At 47.6% G+C, this 25651-nt stretch overlaps 1 protein-coding gene across 1 annotated transcript in view; it reads right to left on the bottom strand.

Annotated features, from left to right (window-relative positions):
* LOC311119714 (tropomodulin-3-like) overlaps positions 1–14630 on the bottom strand; it is a 79676-nt gene extending 65046 nt beyond the window's left edge. Inside the window, exon 1 of the mRNA XM_084194377.1 lies at positions 14473–14630. The gene's annotated coding sequence lies outside the window, so the exon portion shown is untranslated. The remainder of the gene's footprint in view (positions 1–14472) is intronic.
* Positions 14631–25651: the final 11021 nt, after the last annotated feature.

The raw sequence follows: 25651 nt of genomic DNA, 5'->3' as shown, positions 1-25651 counted from the left end.
CAATATATTCACCTGTATTTACCTCCCAAAAATGAAATGCTAATTAGCTGCTAATGTGGCTTTCATAAAGAACTACAAATGCCATGATGATGTGGATGAGACTGCTGAATCAAGGCAAAGGTAAGAATCTCTGGATTAACTATCTAATGTTAGCTAAATGTAGTAATGAATAAATAGGCTAAATGTCTTTAAACGGACAGTTCTGTAAACTGTCTTGTGAAAGTTTTTAATTGACACAATACGTGTTAGCAAAGGTGTCAGCTAGAGATGACGTGCAGGACCTTGCAGGGATTTGTAGTCTTGCATGATGTCTATGTTGATGCTAATTAGCATTTTCGAATCTGAGATTAAATAGAGTCTAATATATTGATAAAAGTCACCTTGTCCGAGAGAGATTTACATGGTTATCAAAACGTCATGCCAGGCTAAGCCTACACTTAAGACAGACCTTATTTTAATTTCTTAAATCCCCTATGGGAAAAATGAATGGTGGAAAAACAATTGGAAATATTTCCCTGTTTGACCGCTAGGTTTTATGGGAATTATGACACCTCCACTGTGGGGCTCTATAGCATAGGGCTAACAGGGAAATAACAGGCTCATTCAGCCCTGATGTAAAGTGAATGAGAGCAGATGAAATGTCAGCATTCATGATGATAGTAATGTTGATAGCATCCATTGCTGGCTATTGATGATCCAAATCAGGTTTATGAAGACAGGAATAAAGCGGGTCAGGTCCTAGTCCAGTCCACAGCCTGATGTTTATACCAGACCAGGTAGAACACCCTACTCAGAAATAACATGACTGAATAAGTTCAAGATGATGTTGCCTCTTCTAATAGGTTATAGGCTGTGTTCAATCTATCGTAGGCCTAACTAAGCCCTAAACCTTTTCACAATTCAAGCCAGGGCCAGGAGTTAAACATCCATGATAGTAAAAGCAAACTAGATGCAGCCAGTTTATCTGTGGGATAATAACCATTTGTTTCAGTTCCCCGTTGGAACGACCGCCAGCTTTCTAGAAAACCGTTTCCGCCATTGTAGAAGCCAAATACACACACAGACAAATCCATCATCATCATCTAGACTAATGCTTTCCAAATGTATACTCACAATGTGTGTTAAACTACCTGGCGTTTAACCTCTTGGTTAACTTAGCTGTGACTGGAAGGCAGAGTGGCCAGTGAGGTCTGACTGGAGACCCCTGAACCTATAGACTAATCTATACACACACGTCATTCTCTTCCCACAATGTCATCTCGGCTCTTACGTCAGCTACCTACTTTCTCTGTTTAGTCAACACCACCGTCACACTTAACCACTCTCACAGGTTATCCAACCCATACTAATGGCTGTTTTTCTGTCTCCTCCAGGACCCTCCAGGTGATTAGGTTGAGTAGTCAGTCCAGACAGGAGTAATGGAGCATGGAAGGGAGGTAATGATGGTAAGGGTCTGGGAGGACAGGACACTGAGAGGATCCATTAGTAGAGTCTGATTGATGCCTTTCTCCTTCTCCGGGCTCTACTAATCCTCCTAGACAACAGCAGATGTCTCAGAGCCAATAGTAACACCAGAACACCAGAACATAGTACAACCAGCCTCTCTAGTTATAGATGTACAGTACACACACACACACACACACACTCACACACACACACACCACTACTCGGACTCCCCACACACACAAAACTAAACAAACACGACACACACCCTTGAGGGATAAAGTCATAGGAGTGGAACACCTTTGAGGGATAAAGTCATATGAGCTGGCTGTATGCAAAGTCATGCTCACCTCAGTTTCTGCAGTAAACACAGGTGACTATCCAGATCTACAGAGACTCACACAAGGTCAGGAGAAACTATCCAGATCTACAGGGTCTTCCACAAGGTCAGGAGAAACTATCCAGATCTACAGGGTCTTCCACAAGGTCAGGAGAAACTATCCAGATCTACAGGGTCTTCCACAAGGTCAGGAGAAACTATCCAGATCTACAGGGTCTTCCACAAGGTCAGGAGAAACTATCCAGATCTACAGGGTCTTCCACAAGGTCAGGAGAAACTATCCAGATCTACAGGGTCTTCCACAAGGTCAGGAGAAACTATCCAGATCTACAGGGTCTTCCACAAGGTCAGGAGAAACTATCCAGATCTACAGGGTCTTCCACAAGGTCAGGAGAAACTATCCAGATCTACAGGGACTCACACAAGGTCAGGAGAAACTATCCAGATCTACAGGGACTCACACAAGGTCAGGAGAAACTATCCAGATCTACAGGGTCTTCCACAAGGTCAGGAGAAACTATCCAGATCTACAGGGTCTTCCACAAGGTCAGGAGAAACTATCCAGATCTACAGGGTCTTCCACAAGGTCAGGAGAAACTATCCAGATCTACAGGGTCTTCCACAAGGTCAGGAGAAACTATCCAGATCTACAGGGTCTTCCACAAGGTCAGGAGAAACTATCCAGATCTACAGGGTCTTCCACAAGGTCAGGAGAAACTATCCAGATCTACAGGGTCTTCCACAAGGTCAGGAGAAACTATCCAGATCTACAGGGTCTTCCACAAGGTCAGGAGAAACTATCCAGATCTACAGGGTCTTCCACAAGGTCAGGAGAAACTATCCAGATCTACAGGGTCTTCCACAAGGTCAGGAGAAACTATCCAGATCTACAGGGACTCACACAAGGTCAGGAGAAACTATCCAGATCTACAGGGTCTTCCACAAGGTCAGGAGAAACTATCCAGATCTACAGGGTCTTCCACAAGGTCAGGAGAAACTATCCAGATCTACAGGGTCTTCCACAAGGTCAGGAGAAACTATCCAGATCTACAGGGTCTTCCACAAGGTCAGGAGAAACTATCCAGATCTACAGGGTCTTCCACAAGGTCAGGAGAAACTATCCAGATCTACAGGGTCTTCCACAAGGTCAGGAGAAACTATCCAGATCTACAGGGTCTTCCACAAGGTCAGGAGAAACTATCAGATCTACAGGGTCTCACACAAGGTCAGGAGAAACTATTCCAGATCTACAGGGACTCACACAAGGTCAGGAGAAACTATCCAGATCCTACAGGGTCTTCCACAAGGTCAGGAGAAACTATCCAGATCTACAGGGTCTTCCACAAGGTCAGGAGAAACTATCCAGATCTACAGGGTCTTCCACAAGGTCAGGAGAAACTATCCAGATCTACAGGGTCTTCCACAAGGTCAGGAGAAACTATCCAGATCTACAGGGTCTTCCACAAGGTCAGGAGAAACTATCCAGATCTACAGGGTCTTCCACAAGGTCAGGAGAAACTATCCAGATCTACAGGGTCTTCCACAAGGTCAGGAGAAACTATCCAGATCTACAGGGTCTTCCACAAGGTCAGGAGAAACTATCCAGATCTACAGGGTCTTCCACAAGGTCAGGAGAACTATCCAGATCTACAGGGTCTTCCACAAGGTCAGGAGAAACTATCCAGATCTACAGGGTCTTCCACAAGGTCAGGAGAAACTATCCAGATCTACAGGGTCTTCCACAAGGTCAGGAGAAACTATCCAGATCTACAGGGTCTTCCACAAGGTCAGGAGAAACTATCCAGATCTACAGGGTCTTCCACAAGGTCAGGAGAAACTATCCAGATCTACAGGGACTCACACAAGGTCAGGAGAAACTATCCAGATCTACAGGGTCTTCCACAAGGTCAGGAGAAACTATCCAGATCTACAGGGACTCACACAAGGTCAGGAGAAACTATCCAGATCTACAGGGTCTTCCACAAGGTCAGGAGAAACTATCCAGATCTACAGGGACTCACACAAGGTCAGGAGAAACTATCCAGATCTACAGGGTCTTCCACAAGGTCAGGAGAAACTATCCAGATCTACAGGGACTCACACAAGGTCAGGAGAAACTATCCAGATCTACAGGGTCTTCCACAAGGTCAGGAGAAACTATCCAGATCTACAGGGACTCACACAAGGTCAGGAGAAACTATCCAGATCTACAGGGTCTTCCACAAGGTCAGGAGAAACTATCCAGATCTACAGGGTCTTCCACAAGGTCAGGAGAAACTATCCAGATCTACAGGGACTCACACAAGGTCAGGAGAAACTATCCAGATCTACAGGGTCTTCCACAAGGTCAGGAGAAACTATCCAGATCTACAGGGTCTTCCACAAGGTCAGGAGAAACTATCCAGATCTACAGGGACTCACACAAGGTCAGGAGAAACTATCCAGATCTACAGGGTCTTCCACAAGGTCAGGAGAAACTATCCAGATCTACAGGGTCTTCCACAAGGTCAGGAGAAACTATCCAGATCTACAGGGTCTTCCACAAGGTCAGGAGAAACTATCCAGATCTACAGGGTCTTCCACAAGGTCAGGAGAAACTATCCAGATCTGCAGGGTCTTCCACAAGGTCAGGAGAAACTATCCAGATCTACAGGGACTTCCACAAGGTCAGGAGAAACTATCCAGATCTACAGGGACTCACACAAGGTCAGGAGAAAGAGGTCGCTGTACAAAGACTGGACCTATTTCTCCCTCTAGACTGAAACAAGCGTACATGCATCTAAATCTAGCCCCATTGAAGAAGAAACAATCAAATGACTAGCTTTAGCTTCAACCTGTCCAAAAATAACATTGCTTACACAGTAGTCTTTCCTTTCCACAGAGACAGAGATGTTGAGTAATGTTAAAGTTGAGCAGGAAATGGAGAATGGTTATTACATTAGAACACAACCCCAGGGACAGAGAGACAGAGTTCTGTACTATGAACATCCTCCAACTATAGGACGTTACCAATAAGGGCGGCAGGTAGCTTAGTGGTTAAGAGTGTTGTGCCCAGTAACCGACAGGTCGCTGGTTCTAATCCCCGAGCCGACTAGGTAAAAAAAAAATCTGTCGATGTGCCCTTGAGCAAGGCACTTAACCCTAATTGCTCCTGTAAGTCGCTCTGGATAAGAGCGTCTGCTAAATGACTAAAATGTAAATGTAAGAAGTCACAATACGGTGCAGAGCGTTCCATTTACCTGCTGGGGGGCAAGGGGACCACCAGCTCCGCTAAAACTATTGACAACTGCGTGCCGTTTTCAAGGGATTGTTAAATAAATGTTAACTATTTGGTTGTAATATCATCACCTCTTGAAGAGTATAGTCAGAACTACAGATGTTTCCAATTATTCCACATTTAGCTCCATCTTCAGGGTTATACAGAAAGTAACTGCAGGCTTTTCATGATCAGTAAACATCAATGGATCATGTATTTTCAGATACGTGAGGGTAGCCTATTCATTTAGCTAGCTAAGCAAACATGTCATTTAGCTTGCTTCATTAGAGATTAGGCTTTTGGAAAGAGCTTGACATCGGCAAGTTGTCCTCTTGGTAAAGTCGTCAGTCGGACTACTGTCACCACCACCATTATAGAACAAGCAATCAAACAATATTTGGATATAGCCACCAAGTTTATCCCCTGAAAGCTAGCTTGTTATCTAGCCATATTGACGTGATCTGTTGTTAGCCAGCTAGCCAATTTTGAAGTGGTCCATCAATCTGTCAGCAGCAATCACGATTAAACACTATTATCTCTTGCACATCTATCATTCCAGTGTTAATACTAATTGTAATTATTTTGCACTATAGCCTATTTATTGCTTTACCTCCATAACTTGCTACATTTGCACACACTGTATATATATTTTCTGTTGTATTTTTGACTTTATGTTTTGTTTTACCCCATATGTAACTCTGTGTTGTTGTTTTTATCGCACTGCTTTGCTTTATCTTGGCCAGGTCGCAGTTGTAAATGAGAACTTGTTCTCAACTGGCTTACCTGGTTAAATAAAGGTGAAATAAATAAAAAAACCAAGTTGAAAAGGGGTTAATGTTAGCTAACTTTGCTAGGTAGGCCTAGCTATGTTGGTTGGAGAAAAAAGTAAATGAGTTCTACTTACTACGGTTTCTACCGGTAGCTTGCAGAGTAATCATTATGCGCCCTTCTGCTGCTTGACAGGCAGAGCCCACAAAGGATGGGAAATTAACCTAAACCACTCACGCTTGTCAGGTGTAATGAACTTTTATTTAATATCACTGAAATATCCAATTAATGGTGGCCAATATTGAGAGAGATCGTGGGGCTACCCTGGATACATGATCCATTGATGTTTACTGATCATGAAAAGCCTGCAGTTACTTTCTGTATAACTCTGAAGATGGAGCTAAATGTGGAATAATTGGAAACATCTGTAGTTCTTAACTATACTCTTCAAGAGGTGATGATATTACAACCAAATAGTTAACATTTATTTAACAATCCCTTGAAAACGTAGTTGTCAATGGTTTTAGCGGAGCTGGTGGTCTACTTGACCCCCCAGCAGCCAAATTGAACGCTCTGCACCTTATTGTGAGGTTTTATTGATAACGACCTTTACTATCCTAGGGGATGATAAACTAACCTCTTCCTCCCCCTCTCCTCCATTCTTTCTCTCCCTTTCGTAATATTCTCCCTCTACTTCTAGCTACACTACTCAAGAGGAAACAAATGTAAACCCTGCCTTTCTTTCCTCTCCCTCTCCTCTCTCTATCCTCCCTCTCTCCCTATCTCAGCTCTTCTCTCTCTCTCCTCCCTCCTCTCCCTCTCTCCTCTCTCTATTCTCCCTCCTCCTCCTCTCCCCCCCTCCCTACTCCCTCTCTCCCTACTCCCTCTCTCCTCCCTCCCTACTCCCTCTATCTCAGCTCTTCTCTCTCCTCTCCCTCTCTCCTCCCTCCTCTCCTCCCTTCATCCTCTTCTGTATTATTTTCCACTCTGAGTTCTCTCCTTCACTCATCTGTTCTCCTCTTTCCCTCCCCCCTCCGTCCTGCTCTGTTCTTTTCTCTCCTCTGCTGGTGTGGGACACTCCCTTCTAGAGTGGCTGGGGATAGGCAGAGCAGGATGAAAAACAGATGGAGTGGAGGAGAGAGGCAAGAAGGGGGAGAGAGAGAACTGATGTAAAGAGGGAGGAATGGAAGGATCAGATGCTGACAGGGCAGTCACTGCTGTGGTAAAACAACAAACGTGGATTGAGGGAGGTGGGGTTGGAGGAGGTGGGGTTGGAGGAGTTACAAACTGGTACTTTAAAAAAGCTGCAGCTTTCTCCTCGTCTGTCCTCTCCACCCCTCCTCTCTGTCCTCTCCACCCCTCCTCGTCTGTCCTCTCCTCTCTGTCCTGTCTGTCCTCTCCTCGTCTGTCCTCTCCACCCCTCCTCGTCTGTCCTCTCCACCCCTCCTCTCTGTCCTCTCCACCCCTCCTCTCTGTCCTCTCCACCCCTCCTCTCTGTCCTCTCCACCCCTCCTCGTCTGTCCTCTCCACCCCTCCTCTCTGTCCTCTCCACCCCTACTCTCTGTCCTCTCCACCCCTCCTCGTCTGTCCTCTCCACCCCTCCTCTCTGTCCTCTCCACCCCTCCTCTCTGTCCTCTCCACCCCTCCTCTCTGTCCTCTCCCCCCCTCCTCGTCTGTCCTCTCCCCCCCTCCTCTCCACCCCTCCACCCCTCCTCGTCTGTCCTCTCCCCCCCTCCTCTCCACCCCTCCTCATATGTCCTCTCCTCCCCTCCTCGTCTGTCCTCTCCTCTCCTCCTCGTCTGTCCTCTCCACCCCTCCTCTCTGTCCTCTCCTCTCCTCCTCGTCTGTCCTCTCCACCCCTCCTCTCTGTCCTCTCCACCCCTCCTCTCTGTCCTCTCCTCTCCTCCTCGTCTGTCCTCTCCACCCCTCCTCTCTGTCCTCTCCTCTCCTCCTCGTCTGTCCTCTCCACCCCTCCTCGTCTGTCTCCTCCTCATCTGTCCTCTCCACCCCTCCTCGTCTGTCCTCTCCACCCCTCCTCGTCTGTCCTCTCCCCCCCTCCTCTCCACCCCTCCTCTCTGTCCTCTCCTCCCCTCCTCGTCTGTCCTCTCCACCCCTCCTCTCTGTCCTCTCCACCCCTCCTCGTCTGTCCTCTCCTCTCTGTCCTGTCTGTCCTCTCCTCGTCTGTCCTCTCCACCCCTCCTCGTCTGTCCTCTCCACCCCTCCTCTCTGTCCTCTCCACCCCTCCTCTCCTGTCCTCTCCACCCCTCCTCGTCTGTCCTCTCCACCCCTCCTCTCTGTCCTCTCCCCCCCTCCTCTCTGTCCTCTCCCCCCCTCCTCTCCTCTCTGTCCTCTCCTCCCCTCCTCTCCTCTCTGTCCTCTCCTCCCCTCCTCTCTGTCCTCTCCCCCCCTCCTCTCCTCTCTGTCCTCTCCCCACCTCCTCTCTGTCCTCTCCCCCCCTCCTCTCTGTCCTCTCCCCCCCTCCTCTCTGTCCTCTCCCCCCCCTCCTCTCCTCTCTGTCCTCTCCCCCCCTCCTCTCCTCTCTGTCCTCTCCACCCCTCCTCGTCTGTCCTCTCCACCCCTCCTCTCTGTCCTCTCCACCCCTCCTCGTCTGTCCTCTCCACCCCTCCTCGTCTGTCCTCTCCACCCCTCCTCGTCTGTCCTCTCCACCCCTCCTCTCTGTCCTCTCCACCCCTCCTCGTCTGTCCTCTCCACCCCTCCTCTCTGTCCTCTCCACCCCTCCTCGTCTGTCCTCTCCACCCCTCCTCGTCTGTCCTCTCCACCCCTCCTCTCTGTCCTCTCCACCCCTCCTCTCTGTCCTCTCCACCCCTCCTCTCTGTCCTCTCCCCCCCTCCTCGTCTGTCCTCTCCCCCCCTCCTCTCCACCCCTCCACGTCTGTCCTCTCCCCCCCTCCTCTCCACCCCTCCTCTCTGTCCCCTCCACCCCTCCTCTCTGTCCTCTCCTCTCCTCCTCGTCTGTCCTCTCCACCCCTCCTCTCTGTCCTCTCCACCCCTCCTCTCTGTCCTCTCCTCTCCTCCTCGTCTGTCCTCTCCACCCCTCCTCTCTGTCCTCTCCTCTCCTCCTCGTCTGTCCTCTCCACCCCTCCTCGTCTGTCCTCTCCACCCCTCCTCGTCTGTCCTCTCCCCCCTCCTCTCCACCCCTCCTCCTCTCCACCCCTCCTCGTCTGTCCTCTCCCCCCCTCATCTCCACCCCTCCTCTCTGTCCTCTCCTCCCCTCCTCGTCTGTCCTCTCCACCCCTCCTCGTCTGTCCTCTCCTCTCTGTCCTGTCTGTCCTCTCCTCGTCTGTCCTCTCCACCCCTCCTCGTCTGTCCTCTCCACCCCTCCTCGTCTGTCCTCTCCACCCCTCCTCGTCTGTCCTCTCCACCCCTCCTCGTCTGTCCTCTCCACCCCTCCTCTCTGTCCTCTCCCCCCCTCCTCTCTGTCCTCTCCTCTCTGTCCTCTCCCCCCCTCCTCTCTGTCCTCTCCCCCCCTCCTCTCTGTCCTCTCCACCCCTCCTCGTCTGTCCTCTCCACCCCTCCTCTCTGTCCTCTCCCCCCCTCCTCTCTGTCCTCTCCCCCCCTCCTCTCTGTCCTCTCCCCCCCTCCTCTCCTCTCTGTCCTCTCCACCCCTCCTCGTCTGTCCTCTCCACCCCTCCTCGTCTGTCCTCTCCACCCCTCCTCGTCTGTCCTCTCCACCCCTCCTCTCTGTCCTCTCCACCCCTCCTCGTCTGTCCTCTCCACCCCTCCTCGTCTGTCCTCTCCACCCCTCCTCTCTGTCCTCTCCACCCCTCCTCTCTACCCCTCCTCTCTGACCTCTCCACCCCTCCTCTCTGTCCTCTCCACCCCTCCTCGTCTGTCCTCTCCACCCCTCCTCGTCTGTCCTCTCCTCTCTGTCCTGTCTGTCCTCTCCTCATCTGTCCTCTCCACCCCTCCTCTCTGTCCTCTCCACCCCTCCTCTCTGTCCTCTCCACCCCTCCTCGTCTGTCCTCTCCACCCCTCCTCGTCTGTCCTCTCCACCCCTCCTCTCTGTCCTCTCCACCCCTCCTCTCTGTCCTCTCCCCCCCTCCTCGTCTGTCCTCTCCCCCCCTCCTCTCCACCCCTCCTCGTCTGTCCTCTCCCCCCCTCCTCTCCACCCCTCCTCTCTGTCCCCTCCACCCCTCCTCATCTGTCCTCTCCTCCCCTCCTCGTCTGTCCTCTCCTCTCCTCCTCGTCTGTCCTCTCCACCCCTCCTCTCTGTCCTCTCCTATCCTCCTCGTCTGTCCTCTCCACCCCTCCTCTCTGTCCTCTCCTCTCCTCCTCGTCTGTCCTCTCCACCCCTCCTCGTCTGTCCTCTCCCCCCCTCCTCTCCACCCCTCCTCCTCTCCACCCCTCCTCGTCTGTCCTCTCCCCCCCTCATCTCCACCCCTCCTCTCTGTCCTCTCCTCCCCTCCTCGTCTGTCCTCTCCACCCCTCCTCGTCTGTCCTCTCCTCTCTGTCCTGTCTGTCCTCTCCTCGTCTGTCCTCTCCACCCCTCCTCGTCTGTCCTCTCCACCCCTCCTCGTCTGTCCTCTCCACCCCTCCTCGTCTGTCCTCTCCACCCCTCCTCGTCTGTCCTCTCCACCCCTCCTCTCTGTCCTCTCCCCCCCTCCTCTCTGTCCTCTCCACCCCTCCTCGTCTGTCCTCTCCACCCCTCCTCTCTGTCCTCTCCCCCCCTCCTCTCTGTCCTCTCCCCCCCTCCTCTCTGTCCTCTCCCCCCCTCCTCTCTGTCCTCTCCCCCCCTCCTCTCCTCTCTGTCCTCTCCACCCCTCCTCGTCTGTCCTCTCCACCCCTCCTCGTCTGTCCTCTCCACCCCTCCTCGTCTGTCCTCTCCACCCCTCCTCTCTGTCCTCTCCACCCCTCCTCGTCTGTCCTCTCCACCCCTCCTCGTCTGTCCTCTCCACCCCTCCTCTCTGTCCTCTCCACCCCTCCTCTCTACCCCTCCTCTCTGACCTCTCCACCCCTCCTCTCTGTCCTCTCCACCCCTCCTCGTCTGTCCTCTCCACCCCTCCTCGTCTGTCCTCTCCTCTCTGTCCTGTCTGTCCTCTCCTCATCTGTCCTCTCCACCCCTCCTCTCTGTCCTCTCCACCCCTCCTCTCTGTCCTCTCCACCCCTCCTCGTCTGTCCTCTCCACCCCTCCTCGTCTGTCCTCTCCACCCCTCCTCTCTGTCCTCTCCACCCCTCCTCTCTGTCCTCTCCCCCCCTCCTCGTCTGTCCTCTCCCCCCCTCCTCTCCACCCCTCCTCGTCTGTCCTCTCCCCCCCTCCTCTCCACCCCTCCTCTCTGTCCCCTCCACCCCTCCTCATCTGTCCTCTCCTCCCCTCCTCGTCTGTCCTCTCCTCTCCTCCTCGTCTGTCCTCTCCACCTCTCCTCTCTGTCCTCTCCTATCCTCCTCGTCTGTCCTCTCCACCCCTCCTCTCTGTCCTCTCCTCTCCTCCTCGTCTGTCCTCTCCACCCCTCCTCGTCTGTCTCCTCCTCATCTGTCCTCTCCACCCCTCCTCGTCTGTCCTCTCCACCCCTCCTCGTCTGTCCTCTCCCCCCCTCCTCTCCACCCCTCCTCGTCTGTCCTCTCCCCCCCTCCTCTCCACCCCTCCTCTCTGTCCTCTCCTCCCCTCCTCGTCTGTCCTCTCCACCCCTCCTCTCTGTCCTCTCCACCCCTCCTCGTCTGTCCTCTCCTCTCTGTCCTGTCTGTCCTCTCCTCGTCTGTCCTCTCCACCCCTCCTCTCTGTCCTCTCCACCCCTCCTCTCCTGTCCTCTCCACCCCTCCTCTCCTGTCCTCTCCACCCCTCCTCTCCTGTCCTCCCCCCCTCCTCTCTGTCCTCTCCCCCCTCCTCTCTGTCCTCTCCCCCCCTCCTCTCCTCTCTGTCCTCTCCACCCTCCTCTCCTCTCTGTCCTCTCCACCCCTCCTCGTCTGTCCTCTCCCCCCCTCCTCTCTGTCCTCTCCCCCCCTCCTCTCTGTCCTCTCCCCCCCTCCTCTCCTCTCTGTCCTCTCCACCCCTCCTCGTCTGTCCTCTCCACCCCTCCTCGTCTGTCCTCTCCACCCCTCCTCTCTGTCCTCTCCACCCCTCCTCGTCTGTCCTCTCCACCCCTCCTCGTCTGTCCTCTCCACCCCTCCTCCTCTCCACCCCTCCTCGTCTGTCCTCTCCACCCCTCCTCGTCTGTCCTCTCCACCCCTCCTCGTCTGTCCTCTCCACCCCTCCTCGTCTGTCCTCTCCACCCCTCCTCGTCTGTCCTCTCCACCCCTCCTCGTCTGTCCTCTCCACCCCTCCTCGTCTGTCCTCTCCACCCCTCCTCGTCTGTCCTCTCCCCCCCTCCTCGTCTCCACCCGTCCTCATCTGTCCTCTCCACCCCTCCTCTCTGTCCTCTCCACCCCTCCTCGTCTGTCCTCTCCACCCCTCCTCGTCTGTCCTCTCCACCCCTCCTCTCTGTCCTCTTCACCCCTCCTCGTCTGTCCTCTCCACCCCTCCTCGTCTGTCCTCTCCACCCCTCCTCGTCTGTCCTCTCCACCCCTCCTCGTCTGTCCTCTCCACCCCTCCTCGTCTGTCCTCTCCACCCCTCCTCGTCTGTCCTCTCCACCCCTCCTCGTCTGTCCTCTCCTCTCCTCCTGCTCCGTGTCTGCTACAGCTCACCGGTTGGACACAAACACACTCTCCCCTCACTCCCCACAGTCTGCAGGCTCTACACACACATGCACCTTTGAATTCATGGGCTAGGCTATGTAATGGTGATAGAATTTAAGTGTCCTCTCCTCAACAACCTCCGCTCAGCGGTGAACAGAAACAACATAGTAGAGAATTCCCCCCACTAACACTATCTGGTGTAATAATAATCACACCTTCCCAACCCGAATGGTAGAAGTATGACCATCATACCATGCTACTGGCTAATTTCTCCCTCGGTTGGAGCGGACAGAAGTAGAACCGGCTTAGCAGTATCAGACCTGATAAACCTGCTAACAGTGTGATATTCACACACACACAACATGCTGAGTTGGCATCTCTGAGCCCGTTAACCTTCTCTGCTGCTGCTCTGGATCAGCTGTTGCGAACTCCTTTGTTGTCCTCATGTAGGAGACACACACACTGTTCTTACATTTCCTCGCTTGGATGAAAGTGTCTGCTAAAAGGCATATCTCTCTCGAACGGAACTACGACCTCTCTGTCTTTATACAGACAGAACTGTCCCCCAGGACTGGGCGGAGTGACAGAACTGTCCCCCAGGACTGGGCGGAGTGACAGAAGTTAGTGTTTTTCCCTTTAATGGTAAAGCAGGGTCTGGAGGGGGCATGCTGATTGTAGATCTGTGCCTAAAGGAAACTTCACACCTGGGCTAACTCGCACGTTTCCTTATTAAGGCAGGCTTGGGCCCCACCCTTCATTCAGAAGAAAGCAGTGTTGTGACCACACAAGTCTTTCAGGTGGCAGATAAGGATACAAGCTACTAAATAAGCACCTTTTATGGAGTGCTGCTAAACCAGGGGTGTGACACAGGACAGGAGGCATTGTTTCTGCTGCTACTCCCAAGCTAACAATGAAAGTGCCCGCACACACACACACAATCGCAATTTCTATTTCTTTCTCTCTCTCTCATGCTAACACACACCTTGTTTGCATGGTAAACAGTCTGAAATGCTTGACAACCACGCCGATTTGAGCTGAGCAAGACCCACGTTGAACTGAGTCACCTCTGTAAAAACCTGACAGTTGGGCAGATGTGCAGCTAGCGGAGAGGATTTCAAAACAGATTGGTTTGTTGTTCTGACAACGACAGACAGGCGCGGCCCCATTGCGACAGGGAGGTGACGGAATGGGGTCCACAGGTCCTGCAGCGATGCTATGGGACTCAGATTTATTTTTATGTGCACTAACTTGGCAATGCCCTAAAACATACAAGCTGTAACGTTAGTAGGTAAATGAATGGCTACATTCACACTAGCTAGTATAATAACAAGCACATCGGCAATTGATTTAGTTAACTAGTTTGCTACATGAACGTTCACTGAAAAGCTAGCTAGTTAGCTATATCATTCTGATTCTGTAGCTACGGACTATATCGCCCAAATAAATTATGATTTGTCTGTAAAGCTCGTGGATCACAGACAATATAACTAGCTAGCTGGTTAGCTAGAGAGGAAGAACAGAGCTAAGAGGGCAATGGTGACATATTTATGACCAAAGACACAGGAGATAAGTGGAGAGAGTGCACGAAAACGTAAACTGGGGCGTATTCATTACGCCAATTCTGTTGCAACACGTTCCTTAAACGGAAGCAAACAGAACAAGAGTTTCTATTCGTTTTGCTCTGTTTGCTTGCATTTAGTTCTTAAACGGTTTCCGTAACGAATACGCCCCTGAACTGCCTCCACTGAGTCCAACATCATCCATTAACTAGCTGGCTAACCACATATTCATCCGCATTGGATCATTAGGTTGTTACAAAATCTGTCACCAACACACAAACCGCAAGCTTGCGTCTCTCACTGGCAGACCGAGAAGCAAGAAGTGTCTGTTGGCTATCTAACTTAGCATAGCCAGATAGCTAACTGGCTACCGTATCATATGCTAGCGAAATTGTGAGACGGCCACACGATTGCTGTAGCTAACGTTAGATAGCGAGCAAAACGATTCACAATTTGTAACCTCGATGTATTCTCACCTGAAACTACAGCGACTGGGCAAATTCAGTCCACACGTCTTCAGTTCACTCCAGAAGGCGCTACCTATCAAATGACTCTAGCTAGTTACTTACTGTACTGTTCCAATGAATACGAAGGCTTCACTGATGCTCGCTTTCTTTCTCACCCCAAGGGCGGTAACACAGGAAGAGAGACGTTGGACACAGTACCCAATGTTCGGCTGCGTCTCTAGGTCTGAAAGCCGACTCAGCCAATAGACTGAAAGGAAATCTACCACTGACCAATGAGCTTTCTCCATATCTAAGAGTCAGCCCACCTCTGATAAGCAAATGACCAATCAGCAGCAGTTTCGATGTAGAACGCAAGCAAAGGTATGTGGGACAAGCAGTAAGCGCTGAGGTATAATCATAATACTGACAGATGAAGTTTCCCTAGAAAACACTGATCTAATGTCTGTTGCGTCTCTCCTCATGGTTATGGTTAGGATTTGGGGAGAGTAAGCTGATCCTTGAAGTCACGTAGATCGATTCACTACTCTCTTTTTATTTATAAAGCTATCTTACATAAACTTCTGCCATACCTAACATCATTAATACACTTTAGATGTACGAATGACCAAACCCGGTCTCAGGGATGGCTAACTGGAGATCCCTTCGGTCTCCACAGAGTTGGGTAAATCAGCTTTTGATTTCTTTGCACCCCATGTATGGAGCAACTAAATGTACTGGTGCCTCTCGGACAGTTCAAATTGTTGATCAGAAACCTCTTTGCTGAGGAATGTGATTGTTTCTCTTGTCTTGACTATATTTTGTAATCTTGTATATTTGTATTATGTTGTATTTATAAATTGTCTATATGCAGGGCTCCCTTGTATATGCTTGTGTGTGTATCACAGGAAGTTGGTGGCACCTAACTTGGGGAGGACGGGTTCGTGGTAATGGCTGGAGCAGAATCAGTGGAATGGTATCAAATAAATCAAACACATGGATTCCATGTGTTTGATGCCATTTCATTCGCTCCTTTCCAGCCATTATTATGAGCCGTCCTCCCCTCAGCAGCCTCCACTGGTGTGTAATGTGTATGTGTGTGTGTGTCTGCGTGTTTGTTTGTGTCATAACACCCTCACCATTTCCACTCCCTCCTGAGAGCCATCTGGCCCTGCAGAGTGAAACTCATCCTCTTATTGATCTGACTGATGGGAACATTATCATGGACATACACTATCACACTATTACAATTAGTATTACACTACAGACTGACTGTTACAGTAGGACTACAGACTGACTGTTACAGTAGGACTACAGACTGACTGTTACAGTAGGACTACAGACTGACTGTTACAGTAGGACTACAGACTGACTGTTACAGTAGGACTACAGACTGACTGACTGTTACAGTAGGACTACAGACTGACTGACTGTTACAGTAGGACTACAGACTGACTGTTACAGTAGGACTACAGACTGACTGACTGTTACAGTAGGACTACAGACTGACTGACTGTAACAGTAGGACTACAGACTGACTGACTGTTACAGTAGGACTACAGACTGACTGACTGTTACAGTAGGACTACAGACTGACTGACTGTAACAGTAGGACTACAGACTGACTGACTGTTACAGTAGGACTACAGACTGACTGACTGTTACAGTAGGACTACAGACTGACTGTTACAGTAGGACTACAGACTGACTGTTACAGTAGGACTACAGACTGACTGTTACAGTAGGACTACAGACTGACTGTTACAGTAGGACTACAGACTGACTGTTACAGTAGGACTACAGACTGACTGACTGTTACAGTAGGACTACAGACTGACTGACTGTTACAGTAGGACTACAGACTGACTGACTGTAACAGTAGGACTACAGACTGACTGACTGTTACAGTAGGACTACAGACTGACTGACTGTTACAGTAGGAATACAGACTGACTGACTGTAACAGTAGGACTACAGACTGACTGACTGTTACAGTAGGACTACAGACTGACTGACTGTTACAGTAGGACTACAGACTGACTGACTGTTACAGTAGGACTACAGACTGACTGACTTTTACAGTAGGACTACAGACTGACTGACTGTTACAGTAGGACTACAGACTGACTGTTACAGTAGGACTACAGACTGACTGTTACAGTAGGACTACAGACTGACTGTTACAGTAGGACTACAGACTGACTGACTGTTACAGTAGGACTACAGACTGACTGTTACAGTAGGACTACAGACTGACTGACTGTTACAGTAGGACTACAGACTGACTGTTACAGTAGGACTACAGACTGACTGATTGTTACAGTAGGACTACAGACTGACTGACTGTTACATTAGTCCTAGACTGACTGTTACAGTAGGACTACAGACTGACTGACTGTTACAGTAGGACTACAGACTGACGGACTGTTACAGTAGGACTACAGACTGACTGTTACAGTAGGACTACAGACTGACTGACTGTTACAGTAGGACTACAGACTGACTGACTGTAACAGTAGGACTACAGACTGACTGACTGTTACAGTAGGACTACAGACTGACTGTTACAGTAGGACTACAGACTGACTGACTGTTACAGTAGGACTACAGACTGACTGACTGTTACAGTAGGACACAGACTGACTGACTGTTACAGTAGGACACAGACTGACTGACTGTTACAGTAGGACTACAGACTGACTGTTACAGTAGGACTACAGACTGACTGTTACAGTAGGACTACAGACTGACTGTTACAGTAGGACTACAGACTGACTGACTGTTACAGTAGGACTACAGACTGACTGACTGTTACAGTAGGACACAGACTGACTGACTGTTACAGTAGGACACAGACTGACTGACTGTTACAGTAGGACTACAGACTGACTGTTACAGTAGGACTACAGACTGACTGTTAAAGTAGGACTACAGACTGACTGTTACAGTAGGACTACAGACTGACTGACTGTTACAGTAGGACTACAGACTGACTGACTGTTACAGTAGGACTACAGACTGACTGACTGTTACAGTAGGACTACAGACTGACTGACTGTTACAATAGTCCTAGACTGACTGTTACAGTAGGACTACAGACTGACTGTTACAGTAGGACCACAGACTGACTGACTGTTACAGTAGGACTACAGACTGACTGACTGTTACAGTAGGACTACAGACTGACTGACTGTTACAGTAGTCCTAGACTGACTGTTACAGTAGGACTACAGACTGACTGACTGTTACAGTAGTCCTAGACTGACTGTTACAGTAGGACTACAGACTGACTGACTGTAACAGTAGGACTACAGACTGACTGACTGTTACAGTAGGACTACAGACTGACTGACTGTTACAATAGTCCTAGACTGACTGTTACAGTAGGACTACAGACTGACTGACTTTTACAGTAGGACTACAGACTGACTGTTACAGTAGGACTACAGACTGACTGTTACAGTAGGACTACAGACTGACTGACTGTTACAGTAGGACTACAGACTGACTGTTACAGTAGGACTACAGACTGACTGACTGTTACAGTAGGACTACAGACTGACTGTTACAGTAGGACTACAGACTGACTGACTGTTACAGTAGGACTACAGACTGACTGACTGTTACAGTAGGACTACAGACTGACTGACTGTTACAGTAGGACTACAGACTGACTGTTACAGTAGGACTACAGACTGACTGTTACAGTAGGACTACAGACTGACTGACTGTTACAGTAGGACTACAGACTGACTGACTGTTACAGTAGGACTACAGACTGACTGACTGTTACAGTAGGACTACAGACTGACTGACTGTTACAGTAGGACTACAGACTGACTGACTGTTACAATAGTCCTAGACTGACTGTTACAGTAGGACTACAGACTGACTGTTACAGTAGGACTACAGACTGACTGTTACAGTAGGACTACAGACTGACTGTTACAGTAGGACTACAGACTGACTGTTACAGTAGGACTACAGACTGACTGTTACAGTAGGACTACAGACTGACTGACTGTTACAGTAGGACTACAGACTGACTGTTACAGTAGGACTACAGACTGACTGTTACAGTAGGACTACAGACTGACTGACTGTTACAGTAGGACTACAGACTGACTGTTACAGTAGTCCTAGCTAGACTGACTGTTACAGTAGGACTACAGACTGACTGACTGTTACAGTAGACCTACAGACTGACTGTTACAGTAGGACTACAGACTGACTGTTACAGTAGGACTAGACTGACTGTTACAGTAGGACTACAGACTGACTGACTGTTACAGTAGGACTACAGACTGACGGACTGTTACAGTAGGACTACAGACTGACTGACTGTTACAGTAGGACTACAGACTGACTGTTACAGTAGGACTACAGACTGACTGACTGTTACAGTAGGACTACAGACTGACTGTTACAGTAGGACGACTGACTGACTGTTACAGTAGGACTACAGACTGACTGTTACAGTAGGACTACAGACTGACTGACTGTTACAGTAGGACTACAGACTGACTGACTTTTACAGTAGGACACAGACTGACTGACTGTTACAGTAGGACACCGACTGACTGACTGTTACAGTAGGACTACAGACTGACTGTTACAGTAGGACTACAGACTGACTGTTACAGTAGGACTACAGACTGACTGTTACAGTAGGACTACAGACTGACTGACTGTTACAGTAGGACTACAGACTGACTGTTACAGTAGGACTACAGACTGACTGTTACAGTAGGACCACAGACTGACTGTTACAGTAGGACTACAGACTGACTGACTGTTACAGTAGGACTACAGACTGACTGACTGTTGCAGTAGTCCTAGACTGACTGTTACAGTAGGACTACAGACTGACTGACTGTTACAGTAGGACTACAGACTGACTGACTGTTACAGTAGGACTACAGACTGACTGACTGTTACAGTAGGACTACAGACTGACTGACTGTTACAGTAGGACTACAGACTGACTGACTGTTACAGTAGTCCTAGACTGACTGTTACAGTAGGACTACAGACTGACTGACTGTTACAGTAGGACTACAGACTGACTGACGGTTACAGTAGGACTACAGACTGACTGACTGTTACAGTAGTCCTAGACTGACTGTTACAGTAGGACTACAGACTGACTGACTGTTACAGTAGGACTACAGACTGACTGTTACAGTAGGACGACTGACTGACTGTTACAGTAGGACTACAGACTGACTGTTACAGTAGGACTACAGACTGACTGACTGTTACAGTAGGACTACAGACTGACTGACTGTTACAGTAGGACACAGACTGACTGACTGTTACAGTAGGACACAGACTGACTGACTGTTACAGTAGGACTACAGACTGACTGTTACAGTAGGACTACAGACTGACTGTTACAGTAGGACTACAGACTGACTGTTACAGTAGGACTACAGACTGACTGACTGTTACAGTAGGACTACAGACTGACTGTTACAGTAGGACTACAGACTGACTGACTGTTACAGTAGGACTACAGACTGACTGTTACAGTAGGACCACAGACTGACTGACTGTTACAGTAGGACTACAGACTGACTGACTGTTACAGTAGGACTACAGACTGACTGACTGTTACAGTAGGACTACAGACTGACTGTTACAGTAGGACCACAGACTGACTGACTGTTACAGTAGGACTACAGACTGACTGACTGTTACAGTTGGACTACAGACTGACTGACTGTTACAGTAGTCCTAGACTGACTGTTACAGTAGGACTACAGACTGACTGACTGTTACAGTAGTCCTAGACTGACTGTTACAGTAGGACTACAGACTGACTGACTGTTACAGTAGGACTACAGACTGACTGACTGTTTCAGGAGGACTACAGACTGACTGACTGTTACAGTAGGACTACAGACTGACTGACTGTTACAGTAGGACTACAGACTGACTGACTGTTACAGTAGGACTACAGACTGACTATTACAGTAGGACTACAGACTGACTGACTGTTACATTAGTCCTAGACTGACTGTTACAGTAGGACTACAGACTGACTGACTGTTACAGTAGTCCTAGACTGACTGTTACAGTAGGACTACAGACTGACTGACTGTTACAGTAGGACTACAGACTGACTGACTGTAACAGTAGGACTACAGACTGACTGACTGTTACAGTAGGACTACAGACTGACTGACTGTTACAGTAGGACTACAGACTGACTGTTACAGTAGGACTACAGACTGACTGTTACAGTAGGACTACAGACTGACTGTTACAGTAGGACTACAGACTGACTGTTACAGTAGGACTACAGACTGACTGTTACAGTAGGACTACAGACTGACTGACTGTTACAGTAGGACTACAGACTGACTGACTGTAACAGTAGGACTACAGACTGACTGACTGTTACAGTAGGACTACAGACTGACTGACTGTTACAGTAGGACTACAGACTGACTGACTGTAACAGTAGGACTACAGACTGACTGACTGTTACAGTAGGACTACAGACTGACTGACTGTTACAGTAGGACTACAGACTGACTGACTGTTACAGTAGGACTACAGACTGACTGACTTTTACAGTAGGACTACAGACTGACTGACTTTTACAGTAGGACTACAGACTGACTGACTGTTACAGTAGGACTACAGACTGACTGTTACAGTAGGACTACAGACTGACTGTTACAGTAGGACTACAGACTGACTGACTGTTACAGTAGGACTACAGACTGACTGTTACAGTAGGACTACAGACTGACTGACTGTTACAGTAGGACTACAGACTGACTGTTACAGTAGGACTACAGACTGACTGATTGTTACAGTAGGACTACAGACTGACTGACTGTTACATTAGTCCTAGACTGACTGTTACAGTAGGACTACAGACTGACTGACTGTTACAGGAGGACTACAGACTGACGGACTGTTACAGTAGGACTACAGACTGACTGTTACAGTAGGACTACAGACTGACTGACTGTTACAGTAGGACTACAGACTGACTGACTGTAACAGTAGGACTACAGACTGACTGACTGTTACAGTAGGACTACAGACTGACTGTTACAGTAGGACTACAGACTGACTGACTGTTACAGTAGGACACAGACTGACTGACTGTTACAGTAGGACACAGACTGACTGACTGTTACAGTAGGACTACAGACTGACTGACTGTGTTACTGTAGGCCTACCGACTCTACACTCAACAGCTGTCATTCAAACCAAACCATGGTCAATTATAGTCTCCTCTGTTCTCCGCTATGTCCCTGTAACAGGGATGCTTCATAGCGGTCTGTACAGTCGGTCCTGAGAACCGTCACCTCTAACCACAGAATTATGTTTAATGATTAAATTAGTCATTTAATACAATCTCTGTGCCTCTAAATGTGTCCTGCTTGAATACTGACACCTTATAGAATGCATTCTCTATAATACAAACCCTGTCAGTAACATTACAGTGAGCATAGGATTAGGTCACCTTTTACGTTCCACTTCCAGTACTGGTGGTGTGATGGAGCAAACAGTGGATCATGTTCTGTAGAAACCACATCTCCTGCGGAGAGAGACTCTAACCACATTCATCATGAAGATAAACCACATCTCCTGAGGAGAGAGACTCTAACCACATTCATCATGAAGATAAACCACATCTCCTGCGGAGAGAGACTCTAACCACATTCATCATGAAGATAAACCACATCTCCTGAGGAGAGAGACTCTAATCACATTCATCGTGAAGATAAACCACATCTCCTGCGGAGAGAGACTCTAACCACATTTATCATGAAGATAAACCACATCTCCTGAGGAGAGAGACTCTAACCACATTCATCATGAAGATAAACCACATCTCCTGCGGAGAGAGACTCTAACCACATTTATCATGAAGATAAACTACATCTCCTGCGGAGAGAGACTCTAACCACATTCATCATGAAGATAAACCACATCTCCTGCGGAGAGAGACTCTAACCACATTTATCATGAAGATAAACCACATCTCCTGAGGAGAGAGACTAACCACATTCATCATGAAGATAAACCACATCTCCTGAGGAGAGAGACTCTAACCACATTTATCATGAAGATAAACCACATCTCCTGCGGAGAGAGACTCTAACCACATTTATCATGAAGATAAACCACATCTCCTGAGGAGAGAGACTCTAACCACATTTATCATGAAGATCAAAGACATGCAACACCAGTGGAAGAGAGGATGAAATGTCACCTAACAGAGCAGATAGGGTTTCATCAACATACTGAACATCTGCATCACAAATGGGTCCTGGACAAAAGTAGTGCACTACTGTATATAGGGAATAGGGTGCCATTTGGGACTTAAACTTACAATAGCTTCTCTGTGCCAGTGCCAGTGCTGTGGGTCTGAATGGGTCTTTGTAGTGTTTATGAGGGACAGTACTTTAGTAGTGTAATAGTACTGTCTCCAAAACGTGGTAGGAGTCTGTTGTGTTCCCATGCCAAGCAGAGAGGAGAGGAGAGGAACACCATGTGGTTTGTCAAAGGCATGCCAGCACAGCACACCAAGCCTGGCCTGGTGCTCTCTCTCTTTCTCTTTATATATCAATTCAATTCAATTCAATTGAAGGGCTTTATTGGCATGGGGAACGTGTGTTAACATTGCCAAAGCAAGTGAAGTAGATAGTAAACAAAAGTGAAATAAACAATAAATATTAACAGTAAACATTACACTCAGAAGTTAGAAAATAATAAAGACATTTCAAATGTCATATTATGTCTATATACAGTGTTTTAACAATGTGCAAATAGTTAAAGTACAAATGGGAAAATAAATAAACATAAATATGGGTTGTATTTACAATGGTGTTTGTTCTTCACTGGTTGCCCTTTTCTTGTGGCAACAGGTCACAAATCTTGCTGCTGTGATGGCACACTGTGGTATTTCACCCAGTAGATAAGGGAGTTTATCAAAATTGGGTTTGTTTTCGAATTCTTTGTGGATCTCTGTAATCTGAGGGAAATATGTGTCTCTAATATGGTTAGGAAGTGCAGCTCAGTTTCCACCTCATTTTGTGGGCAGTGTGCACATAGCCTGTCTTCTCTTGAGAGCCAGGTCTGCCTACGGCGGCCTCTCTCAATAGCAAGGCTATGCTCACTGAGTCTGTACATAGTCAAAGCTTTCCTTAAGTTTGGGTCAGTCACAGTGGTCAGGTATTCTGCCACTGTGTACTCTCTGTTTAGAGCCAAATAGCATTCTAGTGTGCTCTGTTTTTTTGTTAATTCTTTCCAATGTGTCAAGTAATTATCTTTTTGTTTTCTAATGATTTGGTTGGGTCTAATTGTGTTGCTGTCCTGGGGCTCTGTGGGGTCTGTTTGTGTTTGTGAACAGAGCCCCAGGACCAGCTTACTTAGGGGACTCTTCTCCAAGTTCATCTCTCTGTAGGTGATGGCTTTGTTATGGAAGGTTTGGGAATCGCTTCCTTTTAAGTGGTTATAGAATTTAACGGCTCTTTTCTGGATTTTGATAATTAGCGGGTATTTTTAACCAGATCCTAATTGGTATGTCAAATGTTATGTTCCTTTTGATGGCATAGAAGGCCCTTCTTGCCTTGTCTCTCAGATCGTTCACAGCTTTGTGGAAGTTACCTGTGGCGCTGATGTTTAGGATAGGTTTCTCAATTTCTTTCTTAGGTTTTTGCATTCTTCATCAAACCTCTCTCTCTCTCTCTCTCTCTCCTCTCTCTCCCTCTCTCTCTCTCTCTCTCTCTCTCTCTCTCTCTCTCTCTCTCTCTCTCTCTCTCTCTCTCTCTCTCTCTCTCTCTCTCTCTCTCTCTCTCTCTCTCTCTCTCTCTCTCTCTCTCTCTCTCTCTCTCTCTCTCTCTCTCTCTCTCTCTATTCAATTCAATTCAATTTAAGGGCTTTATTGGCATGGGAAACGTATGTTAACATTGCCAAAGCAAGTGAAGTAGATAGTAAACAAAAGTGAAATAAACAATAAATATCTCTCTCTCTCTCTCTCTGTGTCTCTCTCTCTTTCTCTTTATATCTCTCTGTCTGTCTGTCTCTGTCTCTATCTCTCTCTCTCTCGACAATCTAATGAACAACAGCAGACCTCAGAGAGATGGCTGCGTTCTAAATGGCACCCTATTTGCACTATATAGAGAATAGGGTGTCATTTGGGACGTAACCCAAGTAAGTCACAGCTCGCTGGCTGACAGAGAGACTCACGGCTGGGAACTCCCTCTAACATGACACAGGTCACATTGAAGCTATTGGCTCTATTGACAACTGTTGAATAACCATATTATCAGAATAACCATATCAGAATAACCATATTATCAGAATAACCATATTATCAGAATACCTATTATCAGAATAACCATATTATCAGAATAACCATATTATCAGAATAACCATATCAGAATAACCATATTATCAGAATAACCATATCAGAATAACTATATTATCAGAATAACCATATCAGAATAACTATATTATCAGAATAACCATATCAGAATAACCATATTATCAGAATAACCATATCAGAATAACCATATTATCAGACTATATTATCAGAATAACCATATTATCTGAATAACTATTATCAGACTATATTATCAGAATAACCATATCAGAATAACCATATTATCAGAATAACCATATTATCAGAATAACCATATCAGAATAACCATATTATCTGAATAACTATTATCAGACTATCGCTTTGGATAAAAGCGTCTGCTAAATGGCTTATTATTATTATTATTATTATATTATCAGAATAACCATATTATCAGAATAACCATATCAGAATAACCATATTATCTGAATAACCATATCAGAATAACCATATTATCTGAATAACTATTATCAGACTATATTATCAGAATAACCATATCAGAATAACCATATTATCAGACTATATTATCAGAATAACCATATTATCAGAATACCTATATTATCAGAATAACCATATTATCAGAATAACCATAATCAGAATAACTATATTATCTGAATAACTATATTATCTGATTAACCATATTATCAGAATAACTATATTATCAAAATAACCATTATCAGAATACCTATATTATCTGAATAACCATATTATCAGACTATATTATCAAAATAACCATTATCAGAATAACTATATTATCAAAATAACCATTATCAGAATACCTATATTATCTGAATAACCATATTATCAGACTATATTATCAAA

The sequence above is a fragment of the Coregonus lavaretus genome, assembly GCF_964263955.1.
Source record: "Coregonus lavaretus genome assembly, contig: HAP1_SCAFFOLD_290, whole genome shotgun sequence".
Taxonomy (NCBI): Eukaryota; Metazoa; Chordata; class Actinopteri; order Salmoniformes; family Salmonidae; genus Coregonus; species Coregonus lavaretus.
Note: the sequence above shows the minus strand (reverse complement) of the source record. Positions and strands in the feature narration are given on the sequence as shown.